The sequence below is a fragment of the Sylvia atricapilla genome, chromosome 9 (assembly GCF_009819655.1).
Source record: "Sylvia atricapilla isolate bSylAtr1 chromosome 9, bSylAtr1.pri, whole genome shotgun sequence".
Lineage (NCBI taxonomy): Eukaryota > Metazoa > Chordata > Aves > Passeriformes > Sylviidae > Sylvia > Sylvia atricapilla.
This window is the reverse complement of record NC_089148.1, coordinates 30,918,202-30,931,241: the sequence shown is the minus strand read 5'-3', so window position 1 is coordinate 30,931,241 and position 13,040 is coordinate 30,918,202. Positions and strand designations below refer to the sequence as shown.

General features: G+C 38.6%; 1 protein-coding gene across 1 annotated transcript in view; it reads right to left on the bottom strand.

The window, feature by feature from the left end:
• LOC136365163 (BEN domain-containing protein 5-like) overlaps nucleotides 1-13,040 on the bottom strand; it is a 564,308-nt gene that overhangs the window by 280,786 nt on the left and 270,482 nt on the right. The window lies entirely within an intron of this gene.

Below are 13,040 nucleotides of genomic sequence, written 5' to 3'. Positions count from 1 at the left end.
GCAGGGGGTGGCAGAAAAATGAAACAACAAAAAAACCCCACAAATGCAACTATTTCTAGAACATATTTTCATTCAAAACCAAGTAGCATCCATTGATGAAAAAGCTTCAGCTGTATTGGAAATTCAAAACATCTGAGCAGAATTATCCCAGACTACTAAACTTCCCAATCCTAACAGAGACATTTTCTCACAGATCTGTGCCTTCTACTCCAATTCTTGGAGATGATCTTTACTCTCACTGATTTAAAAGGGAAACTTGAACCATGAAGTGTTGGAGTACAGGTCTATTGCATTTCAAATTTTAGATCCCCCCAAAAAAGGCAGAAATTTTTGGCAGCACCGTGAAAGTATCTGTTCTTCCTAAAATAGAAAACCAGAATACGCTTCAGCGACTCTTTGACTACATAAATCAGTAATTGCAAAGATCAGATGATTGTTCTTTTAGTACAGGAAAGAATCTCAATAGTTTTATAACAGAACAATTCCCATGTGATTTTTCTTTTTGTAGAAGACAAAATATAATCATTTTAACTCAAGGATTAAAGTGCCTTTCTCCTTCAATTATATAAATCCTACACCAGATTAGAAGACAAAATCATATCTCTGTCTACATTATGACCTGAAATGAAACAGGTTTTTTGCTATATTGACAGAAATATTTATCTCCAGGGGCCTGCATTTGCTCTTACTGAAGTTAATGCAAAAAATCTAATTGGTTTCAATGGCAGCAGGAAACGTTGTGAGGCTCCATTCATGTGCCTTTCTGGAGGAAACACAAGGAGAACATTTGTGACCATTATCCCCTCCCTGTTTTATCATTTCTCCTGTCTTTTCCTTTTGCCCCACGTTTCAAAATTCTAATAGTCAGATATAATTGCTGGGGCTAGAAAGAATCTGCCATGTGGGAAATGTATTTCTTGGGCACCTTTGAATTATTTTAAACTGTCAGCTCTCAGAGACTGATGGCTGGCAAGACTCCTGCCCTGTTCCACAGTGTCAAATTCTATGTTGGATATTGTCCATTTCTGGAAATACGTACAGAATTATACTTGTGCTTTGCATTAAAAATAGAGCTAATTTTTTTTATACATGAGCCTGAAGATGTAAAAGTATTAGATTAAATGAGTCAGATTTTTATGAATGAAACAAGGGAAAGAAAAACATGGAAGGTGCAAAAAAGTTTTAGGTACAAATGAAAAATAAAAATATCCTGCTTCCATCTAATTTTTGTCCTATAGGGTTGCTTTTCTTTGTTGGTTGGGTGGGGGTTTTTTTTGGGTATACTTGAAATAATGCAGACATTATTAGTGAAAATTCATGAAGGCATTTAGTGAAGAAATTAAGAACAAAGGGACAAACAATGACATGGCTAAACAGGAACAGAAAATCTAAAACACTGTTCTGGACTGGGCTGGGTTGGAAAATACCTTAAACACCATCTCTTCCCAACCCCTGCCATGGGCAGGGACACCACCCACTATCCCAGGTTCCTCAGAGCCCCATCCAGCCTGGCCTGGGACACTTCCAGGGATCCAGAGGCAGCCACAGCTTCTCTGGGACGCCTGTGCCAAGGTCTCTCCACTCTCACAATAAAGAATTTCTCCCTAATATCCTAATTCCTGAACACAACAACAGAAAAGGTCAGAATTCACACTGCTCACATTAATATTGCAAATCCACCTCTACAGAAATGGGAAACAAATTGAAATTAATTCATTGTTTGCTGGTTTCCATATCCTCAAGTCTTCTGAGCAATTGAATCTAAAACTCGTACAAGGTGACTACTCAAGTATCTTTCTAAAAGAATCCAACCGCAGAAGAGTTTTTCCTGATTACTTTGTTCACTCAAACCAAGTGTTTCCACTCTGCTAGAAAAAGTATTTCCATAAGTAAAGCCCAGTTGCAATCTAGTCACACACACACTAATAATACAGAGCTCTTTTTCCAGGCATATTATTTACATTATGGATTTATTATTGTCTTCAGTTATGTTGACACGAAATAATCTTTCATCTCTTTCTATGTTAAAGCAGTGCAAGCGTCCTTTGCTCAGTAAATAATTCAAAGACATATAAATATTTTAAGAACAATAAGCAGTATATTTTGGAGCAGTGGAAGAGAACAGAAATTAGTTATTTGTAGCTGAGATCTTGATTGCAGCAACATAATTGTTTTTCAGTTTTCATTATCCCACAGTGAACCAAATTTCTCCCTTTACTTTCAGACTCTGAATATTTAGTTTCATCTGCAAAAGTAATTTTTATGAAAAAACACAAGAGCGTTCAAGCATGAACTTCCAATGCTTCCAAAATCTCTGTGCTAAACAAAAGGAAATTTACTTATAATAATTTGTTCGTCCTGCATACAAAATTTTAAACCATGGTATATTAATCTTTTTTCTCAAATATTGTGTTTATGGACTAGTAGATACAACCTCACAGAATATTTGAATATAATTAACTTTTGAAAAAGTTTCAGTTAAAAGGAGCTTTTCTTGATCACACTGAAATAACAAAGAGGAAAATTTCTTATTCCTTTTATATTCGCATAGTAACTACAGTTGAAATGATAAATCAAAACTGACCTACAGTCAAAAGTAATAGAAGTTTAGAAAGCTGAATAATGTGCAGACACAGCAAAAATTCATTTGGGAATCACTTATTGCTAGCTATTTTTCTATGATCTGAGGCTGGCCCTCAGATCTGCAATGCAGATCTCCAAAATCTGGAAGGAGACGGGCTATAAGGCCTGGCAGGAGATCTACATTAATATTGTCAATGCATTCACATGTCACCTTTTTTCCCTTAAAAGATTAGCACAGAATTTCTGTCTCCCATTCTCTTTTCAGCGTTGGATAGGCCTGCCCCAAAACATGTGTAAGAAGCAGATCTTGAAACTGTATGTAGTAGAAGAATTTTAGGCACAATTGAATTGGTATTAATTTTAAAATATGAAGGATGAAAAGTTTCAGGAAAAAAAAATAAAGATGTAAAGCTATAGACTGCTTGCAGAACAAACAGTCCCCCATCTCTGGGCAGCCAGCCCCTGTCACTCCCTCTCTCTGGATAAGGATTTTTTGTAAGGGAGCATTTGGCTGCAGTTCTTCAACATGGCCTTGACAGCTGCAAACCTCAGTGCTACAGACAACTCTTTAAACCCCCAGAAATTTACAGCTTCAATTTAAATTGTGCTTCTGAAACACAGACAGTGCAAAATCCAGAGAGAAATATCTATTTGATCAGATATTTTCTATGAAGGTGATTTAAAATATACTTGTGGGTGGTTTTTTTAGCTATTTGTGAACACAGGTAAAAGTAAGCACGTCCCATGCTTCAGTAAATTTTCAGTGGTGACTGCATTCCAACTCCATCACGCTACACTGCCTGACAAATACAAGGCTCAGAGAAACTTTGTCAGGTGAAAAAGAAATATTTTGAGGAGGAGAGATGACCAGGAGTATGAAAGCCAAGGACTGACCTCACCCAGTCTCTTTTACAAAGTAACACATCCTTTTCGAAATCTTTGTCCATTTAAAACAAGGAGATTTTATAAGTTTTGGGTTTGGTCCCTTTTTTTTCATCCTATTGTGCCTTTCCTTAGCTTTCTCCTGAATATGGCTTGTTATCCTTTGGTTTTTCCCCCTCTTCCTGTTTGTTTTAGAAGTCTGAGGGTTACATAAAAAACTCTTTGAAGTCCAACAGAAATTTAGTAGCTGCCCTTGTGACCTTGATAAAGATCAAGAATAGACTTGACTTAAAACTGCTAAAAGGCAGTAGCAAAAAAAAAATCGGAAATATCCCATTAGAAAACACAGGAAAATAATCCCTTCAGCCCTCAGAAATATCAGAGATAAAGATTACACATTTGTATACTCCCAAACATGGAAAACAACAATTTGAGTACCGCAACCACCTTTTCAAACGTATTTCTGATCCTTTACGAGAGCAGGTCGGAAATGTGAGTGCTTATTTAATTATCTAATGCAGATTTTGTCATAGGCATTTTAGTGTGTTTTATTTTCAAATCCAGACAAAGTATTGGAAAATACCAAACCAGAATTCCTCCAGTTCCAGACACCTAAGACAAGACCAATATTTCCACCCCATAGAGCAACATTACAAACCTTGTACCTGAAAACCTGCAGGACCAGGTGGCTTTTTTTTTTTTTTTTTTTATTTGACCAAATTTCCATCCTAAATCCCTGTCAATCTCTACCTTGGCATTTTGGGAGAGACCTGATGTTTCAGATGAGTTTCATCATGACCAGAGTGAGGGCCATTACATACACCACAGTAAAGTATTTGAGAAAAGGTTAATCTAGGAGCTTCAAGAAATTATTAGTATAACCATGGATTTTGTTTAGATTACTTTATGGGGAAAAAACATGATAACAAGACATCCTAATTGACTATATCCCATGGACTTTAAAAGTGTCAGAGTAATTTAGCCTTTAAAGCACTACATAAAATATTTTATCACATCTCTGCCTCAGTAACTTTAATAAACTACACAGCCTTCAGGGACCAGGCTCCTTATAAATTAACTGCCTTCAACTTGCTGCACAAGGGTCCTTATCTCGTCAGATTAATTATGTGTTTAATTTTATTTTTAACATTTTTTAAAATGACCCATACCAAGAGAAGCCTAGATTGTTTAATTAAACAAATGAATATGGTTATATCTAGCACAATCAAAGCACTAATTTGTCATACTAATGTTTTATACAAGGCTGATAGTTCCATTGTAGTGCTGATACACTAGTTTAGTCCTAAAGTTTATCAGCTCACCTTTCCAGCAATAATTTAAACTTTAACTTTGTTCCACCGCCCTTTTACAACTAATTGGCTGTGGGTTTTCCCTGGTGTCTCCACAGAAGCCAGACTCTAATAAGTTATTAAGCAATTGCTAATGCATTATTGCTTATGCATGTGTTCCAAACTCTGCTCCAGAAGGGCTCAGACGAGTGCCTGGGTAGCAGAACACAGCTGCACAAGTTGTTCACTTCAGCTGCAAAGGCCTCAAAGCACTTCAGCCACTTATGCTAAAGGGTAACAGAACTGGGAGAAGAGGCTCTCAGTCCTCTCTGTTGGTTTGGCTGCAAGAGGGAGGAAAGGAGAGAGAACCAAAGTCTGTCAGCCTCAGTCCTCAGAAAACACTCACCTGTGATGGGAGCCTTCATCCCCCTACGTGCTCACAAAAAGTTTATTTTTCACACTGAAGTATGATTATATTAGAAGAAAATCATTGGAAGCCAGGCTCTTCTGCTGCTCTGGGACAACACAGAGCAATGAGGTCACCATCAGACACTCAGCCTCACTGTGTGACAAGCTCTGATCAGTGAGATTATTCTCCCTTCCAAATGCATCTCTAGATTGGAGACCCAACTGAGGAATGAGACCCTGACTTTGCTCACATAAAAACAGGGGCTGGAGCCAGGTCTCCCTCACTTGAGAAAGGCTCTAACACTGCATGAGTGCCTAGAGCTGTGCGCAAGGAAGGACAACAGTGGCGGGGGTGGAAACAGAGCTATGCAGTACCCAAATTCAGCACAGCTTCTCATTGCAAGGGTCCAACGTAAGGACACACTCCCAGGGCACTGAGAGGTACTAAACCCTTCAGCTGAATTTAAACTACCCCCTGCCCTCACTTTGCGAAGAGTAAGGAAATATAAAAGGGAGCTAATCAGATTTTGAGAAGAGACCCACAGAGGAACTTGAGTGCTTGGTATCTTGTGGGAAGGCACAGGGGTGATGGAACCCCATCTTTCTCCAAGTCATGTCTCCCTTTGAGGCTCTCCATATTCCCACTTTCTCCTAAGAGGAAGCCTTTTTCTTTATAGAATTATTAGTGTTTCAGTCTCATGACTTTTCAGTCAATATTGTAACTTTTTTTTCTGTTGGACTGACTCCTGACCCATACACACCAGGACTGGCAATAAGGGTAGAGCACATTTACTGCTTTCATATTAATATCACTCATGTTGCCCTTTTAGGAAACTGCTTAGAAGTCATAGTCATGTAACACGGTAAAGGGAATCAATTGTTTCACATTTACTGAAGGCCCACAACAACCCTCCTTTCCCAGCCATGTGACAGAGCTCACAGAAGTGACAAGGCAGCAGATGTGGGAACATGATGAAGCACTAAGCACAGGCTGTTTCCCCATAGGTTGTAGGGTCCATTTGGTCCATAGGCTCATCACCTCCAGAAAGCAGAGAAGGGGGAGTGGCTGGGGGTGACAAAGTCCCTCCTGTCACAGAGATGCCAACTATCACAATGGCTGATTTACACCGGGGCTTTTTCTAAGTATGGATTTAAAACTCAGGTCAGTAGAAGTCAAATATGTATTTTTTGAAACCTTCAATGCCAGGATGACACCAGGCAGTAGATGGGAACGGTGCAGGGTGACACACTTTGATTGATGATAGCTCCACAGTGCATATGCAGAGCAACTTCACAAAGTGATAGAAGGCACCTGGTAAAAGTCCATGGTGAAGGTCAAAGCTGACAGAACCTTTATATATGTGGGAAGATGCCAGGGAAAGAGCAATAACTTTTAGGAATGCTAAAAGAAGTAAAAAGCTGAAAAGTACAATTGCAAGATCTTGTGGAATTTATGGCTTGCTTGGTTAATGTGTCTGGCTGGCTGAATGATAGCTCCATTGTGGTAATAATACAACAGTGGAAAGTGAAGTTCAACTGCCCATCTTTCTAGACAAAATGTAGAACTTTGTTCACAGTGCCCCTCAGACCAACAGGGACCGACTTGTTTTCTCAAATGCATTGCAGATGCTCGTAAGTTATTACCCAATTACTTTTTGGCCACATGCATCCAGGCAGTTAGTACATGAAATTTAAGACTCACACTTAATGGAAAACTTTGAGAAGGATTTTAGTTTAAATGCTCCTCTATATAAACCCCAGATTTTTCTGTTTTCTTGGGTATATTTTTCTGCAAATCTTTTGATTTTAGGAATTTCATTTGTTCCTCTGTTTTTGTCTTCATCTGAAACCATTATGTTTTACTTATTTTTCTCTACAGAAATTATGTCATCAATGAAGCATGATGACTTCAAGGCAGAAACAGGGAATAAACATTTAATGCTTTCAAAATTAAAATATAAAAAATATTGGTTTAACATAAGCAAAATGTGATAGCTACATATTGCAGCGGTAAAAGCAATGAACTGCCAATGGGGCCAAATCACCAAATGAAAGCAATAATTGATTTAAAAAGTACTGTGCTAGTTTTCCCCTAGCTGCAAAACTAGCTGAATTAAAGATATGATTGACATCCTCTTCTTTTCAAGCTTTCTGAATCATAGCTCACTAAGAATGGTTCTCAGTTGTTGAAATTATGATGAAGCTCATGATTTAAGCCAAAGCTTCCCACACTGAATGTTTGGACTTAGATGTTCCTTTGACTGTTGTATGAACTCTGTCCAGATTAAAAACTCTCACACCATCACAATTTTCTCCTCTCTGTACAAGTTTGTAAAATCTCAGCAAAACTTCCCCAAGATTCACGTTCTGATTTGTAGCAGTCATCATGTTTTCCTCCTAGGTTCAGTGGCTGATCTGAAAAATAAGCCAGAAGGTTTTCCTCTCATACTCCTGATTTCTGTCTTCCACATGATGAAGTTCTGTGGAGGAGGAAACACTTTGAAAGTAGAAGATCTAGACCAAAGGAGTTAAAGGAAAAAAGCAAAAACAAGTGGCCAAGAAACTGTATGAAGATGGGATTTGTTCCTAATGGCTTATCCACTCCACTGGAAATATCAGAGCTGGGTTTGCAGCCAGATTCCAGGATGGCTTTGCAATTTCAGCCTTGTCTCAGAGGAGGGCTCTCCCACACCCCACAGTCCCTGTCCCATGCTGCAGCCAGCTGGAAGTGCCTCTGGTCTGCCCACAAGCCAGACAGAAATAATAGCTCTGGTGTTCTCCAAACCAAGGCTGCATAACATCCACAGCCCTGGATGTGTGTGTGCATGGAGGCAACTGGGCTGGGCTATTGGGGTTTATAGACTGGTGTGTAGTTGTATTTTTACATATAGTCCATTAGATGAAATAATTATTCCACATCCATCAGGTAGAGGTGAAGGGATCCTCAGCTACTGCAGCTGGTAAGAAATGGGACATTTAAATTACGTTTGCTTTTATAAATCAGAAGGATCAGATTCCCAGTCCAAGTCTTAAAAACATCATTACTTCAGGTAATGTGGCACATTACATGACACACCTAACTTCTGCAAACTTCTAATTGTTGCTAAGAAATCCATCCCTTCACTGAAGTCATCAGATATTTCACTTACATTGAGAACTCTATTCTATGACACTACCAGTTAAACATCCATTTATCTTTTCTATGCCATTCTCATTTGCTGAAAGCCTGAGCAACAGTACACCTTAGGTTAATCCTAACATTTTAATTAGTTCCAAGCTGACAGCTATTTGTACTTTCAGTAATAAATTTTAAAGTCACTGAAAAGTAGATTAGTGTGTAATTTAGGAAAGCTTGCTCATGTGTTTCACTTCTCTGTGAAAGAGACACGCTCATGAGATTAAGCTCTAGCCTGGCAGAGAACCTGTTTTTCCTAGCACATATTTGCTTCTGATGTCATAAATTACGTTTAAATCCTGACTTAGCCAGCCTGTTGGTGGCAAGGAGTTCACAGAAGACAATTCCTTTGCAGGTAGAACACTCAGGGAAGAGGTGCCACTCTTGGAGATACTGCCTGGTTGATGAACTAATTTGACCTTCCTCAGTTCTTTTGGTTTTACACGTGCTGCTCCAGTACAACCGCCCATGGAGGTCAAATGCTTGCATTTGCAAGCAAATTAAGTTGGCTTTGCCATCATTCACACCTCTGGATGGTCTGTCTCTCCATAAATACTTCTGGAAGACCTGTATTACCAGTGCTCCATTCATCTCAGACTATTGTATGTCATTTATGACAGAAGGAAAACTACTGTGCTCAAAGGTAAGGTCTTACTGGAAGGCTTGTGTGTTGTTTTATTTATTTGTGAGGAAACAGGTTCTTCAAGTAGAGAAAGTGACCCTGATGGTTTGACAGGGTCAGGTCAGACTTAGCCAGTGACATAAAGTTATGCATCAGTCATCGTTCTTCAATATATCCTCCAGGGAATGAAAGAAAAATGCAAAACCTGTTCCAGAGTATACAAATCTTATTTCTTTGCAACTCTAGACACTACACAAATACACCTGATTTTCAAATGTCTTACAATATTATAAAGTTATAATACTGAATTTTACAAATTCATTCACTACTGTAACATCAGATTTGAACCTTCCTTGTGCTTCCACAAATAAAATAGGAATGTGCTTTCTGTTACAGATGATGGAAATGACTAGATAATGCATTTCACAACCGTGCCAATGGTTATTTTCTTTCACTCATCATCTTTTGTTCACTGCCAGTTATTTCAGTTGGCAGATGTGGTTTCACAATCCTCTATAATTGTATCTGCTAACATTGCATAGCTGAAAGTTTCTCCCAAGAGCATCTTTAGATATTTCTTATGTCCACTGCAGGTCTGTTTCCCATTAGTTATTTCCTTACAGAATAATTTCTTCAGTAAATGCCTCTTGCCCAACTGTGGAAGGCATTCTCCTTATCCAACTGTGATAGGAAATGGTACCACACATTCTCTTTTTTGAGCTTTTGGCTAGCCCAGCACAAAGATAAAGCAACTGTGCTCCTCACTAAGAGCTCAGCTAACCCCACTGCAAGTGTTTCTGTGTCTCCTCCTTCTATCTTATTTGCTCACATTCCTGCAGGGGATGACTAGAGAGGCACTACCAGAGGGTTTTCCCAGCAAAAGGAGCAGAATATTGCAGGATATGCTATGTCTGATCTGTTTAGTGGTCAGTAAATGTAGGCCACAATAAAAAACTGATTTAAAATGTTAAGAAATTCTCCAGTAGGCACAAACAAGTGACACATGATCGATATTAGAACTGATACAGCAATTAATTCAAAATAATTTTCGTATTTTGACTCTTCCTCCCGTCATCCCAATCTTATAAAGAATCAAACACTATCTAATCAACATTTAATGTTTTCCTCACCACTTCATAAAGATATTTTTAATTCCCTTCAGGCAGTTATATTAATAAAAAAGTTCAGTTTCTGTTCTAGAAATATTTTGAAACCCCATGCATACACAGGAAGTGAGAGTAAATAGTTGCTGTAAACATAATGAAAAACTGCTAAAAATTTAGACTTTGCTAAAAACTAATTTGATTTCTCAGTTATGTTAGAATCATCACAAACACTAATCTACAGCTGGTAGTCTCAACTGTTCCTTCACTTGTATGTGATTAAAGATGGGTATAAAAGTCCAAAACAAATGTGAAAATTAAAATTGAAATTTCAGAAATATACTGCTGAAAATAGGACAAGGATTTTTTGCTTCCTCAATTATGTCTGAATTGCAGCTTATTTATTACACCATAGAATGGTTTACATGATCTTAAAATCTAGTTCCAAACCCCCTGCCATGGGAATTGACCCCTTGCACTAAACCAGGTTGCTCAGAGCCTGACCTCTGAAGAATTTCTCCCTACTATCCAGTCTGAACCTATTGTCTGCCTGTTTAAAGCCATAAACATCCTCCCCCCACAAAAAAACCCCCAACAGCAACAAAAATAAAAAATAATTTTAAAAAAATCCCCTTCAAAAATAAAAGAAAAAACCATGCACAAAAAACCCCAACCAACCAAAAAACCCTAAAAACAAAGAAACTATTAAAAAAAAAAAAAAAAAAAAAAAAAAAAAAAAAACCCAAACGAATTAAAAAAAAAAAAAAAAAAAAAAAAAAAAAAAAAAAAGGAAAACCACCTGCAGATATTCTGCCCAGGATGAATGATGATAACTAGATTAGAGAAAGAGATTTTTTTTTTAATTTTCATGGTATTTAAACACTTCCTTAAGGAGATTTAAATATACTGTGCTGCATTTGACTGTGATAGAGTAGGGTTTTTTTGTAGCAGGCAGCATGGAGCTATATTTTGGGTTTTGCTGAAAACAGTTTTGATAGCACAGGTATGTTTTAGTTATTGCCAAGCAGTTCTTACACAGAAACATCAACTAACAATAAACCATTCCTGTGATTTACACCCTTTCTTTGGGAGGAGAAAATTTCCATGATAATAAAACTAGCTGCCCACCCTGGGGGAGCAACTGTGCTGAACTCTACACAGCAAATAATATTGGGATGTCTCCTGTCAAGCAAATGGGAAGAATAGCTGGGGTGCAATCTCACAGCATCCAGTCTGGGAAGCACAGATAGGCCCTGACATTCGGAAAAGCTATCCAGCAGTGATGTTACAACAGAGATGAGCAATATAACCCACTTCTCAATCCTCCAGTCAATTGGAGCTGTCAAGTGGCACCTTGTACTTGGCTAATGTGAAACTCTCAAGAATGTCCAACAGTTGGGTGCTGTCAAGTATTTTGCTGAAATCTGAAGTCCTTAAGCAAGAAAGTCTAATAGGATATGTATGGAAATCATGCAAAGTACTACTAAGGATGTGACAAATCATACGATAGGAATAGCTTCAAAGCCCAGCAGCATGTGCCAATCTGTGCCCTGATTACTGATTAACATCCAGAAACATTTCAGAGAGAAGCCAGACTCGAGACAGGATTGGAAGTGATATATGTTATGTGAGAGGTACATTCATTTTCATAAGTGACTCTTCAGAGACTTTTGATAATTCCCAGAGGGACCTCCCTCTAATGATTTAACAAAGTGATCAAGGATCAAGGCACCTAGAATTCATGAACAGCACGACACTGCCTCCCTTTCATGTCTGACATCCTAAGGACAAAGAAACCATGAAAGGTTCACAGCTGTAACAAAAGTGAGAATTGTTAAAATGCAGCACCGTAGTGGCAGTGATGGCACTTCCAAAGGAATTAGTCTGCAGAGAGCAAAACTTTCCAACAAACAAATTATTCCAGAAAAATTCGCCTCTAACCTATTTCAGTATAAATCAATGATACCTTTTCACTTACGTCCAATACTCTTCTGTAATGACTCCACAAATGTAGCAGCGTATTAGGTGGAGTATTCTTAGATCAGTAGGGCAGCCTTTACATCAGTTCTTTGTGATTTGCCTTGCCTGTATGCCCTCCCAGCTATTCTCAGGTGTTGCTTGCATCTGCTTTCTCTAGGCCACATTCACATCCAGCATAAACTGATGCAGTGCTACGACAAAGAGAAGAGAGTGCTCTATTTTGCCATATTCAATATCCCAGGATGCTGTAAGAGAGGAGTAACATGCTTTCCCAGACGTGGTTTACCATGAAGATCCTGTACATTTTTGCTAGAACATTTCCAACTGCTAAAGACCTCTCCACATATTCATTAATAGCAACGTAAACAAAGTGTGGACTGGTACATATAAAATGAGACAAAACAGGACAAGAAGTCACTGGGAAAATAACATTAATACTGTCTCAGCTTCTTGTGGAGAAGTAGAGAGACAGAGAAAGGGGCAAGTAAAGCATACAGGGATGCTAAAGTCCATATGTTACCTTGAGAAAAAACCCTCCCAGTGATGGGCATCTGGGGCCAGCAGATGCCAGGTTTGCCCGATGAGGGCCCACAGCAGCTCCCAGCTCTGTGACAGGAGGAAGGGCAGGGGAAAGAGACTCATTCCCCACTACAGCCCACAGCAGCAAAAGGCAGATCTACACGGCAGTGCTGCTGCCACAGCAAATAAGAACACTGTGATCACATTGACTTTAAAAGAGTGAAAGGGAAGTGATTTTAAAAAGCTTAAATGCCAGACAGGTGTTTACCACTCCCATACACTGCAATCTAGATTTGATAGCAATGCAATATTTGAATGTGGTAATTAAATACAAATTTTTCTGTCACGTATGGAATTGACTCCTAGGCTCCTTTCCCCACACCCTTGTTACTTAGCAGTTACTAAAATAGAGTTCACTGACTTTAGTATGAATTTTGCTCAAATTCTGCTTCAACTCCTTTTGTTCTACTCTTGAAGTG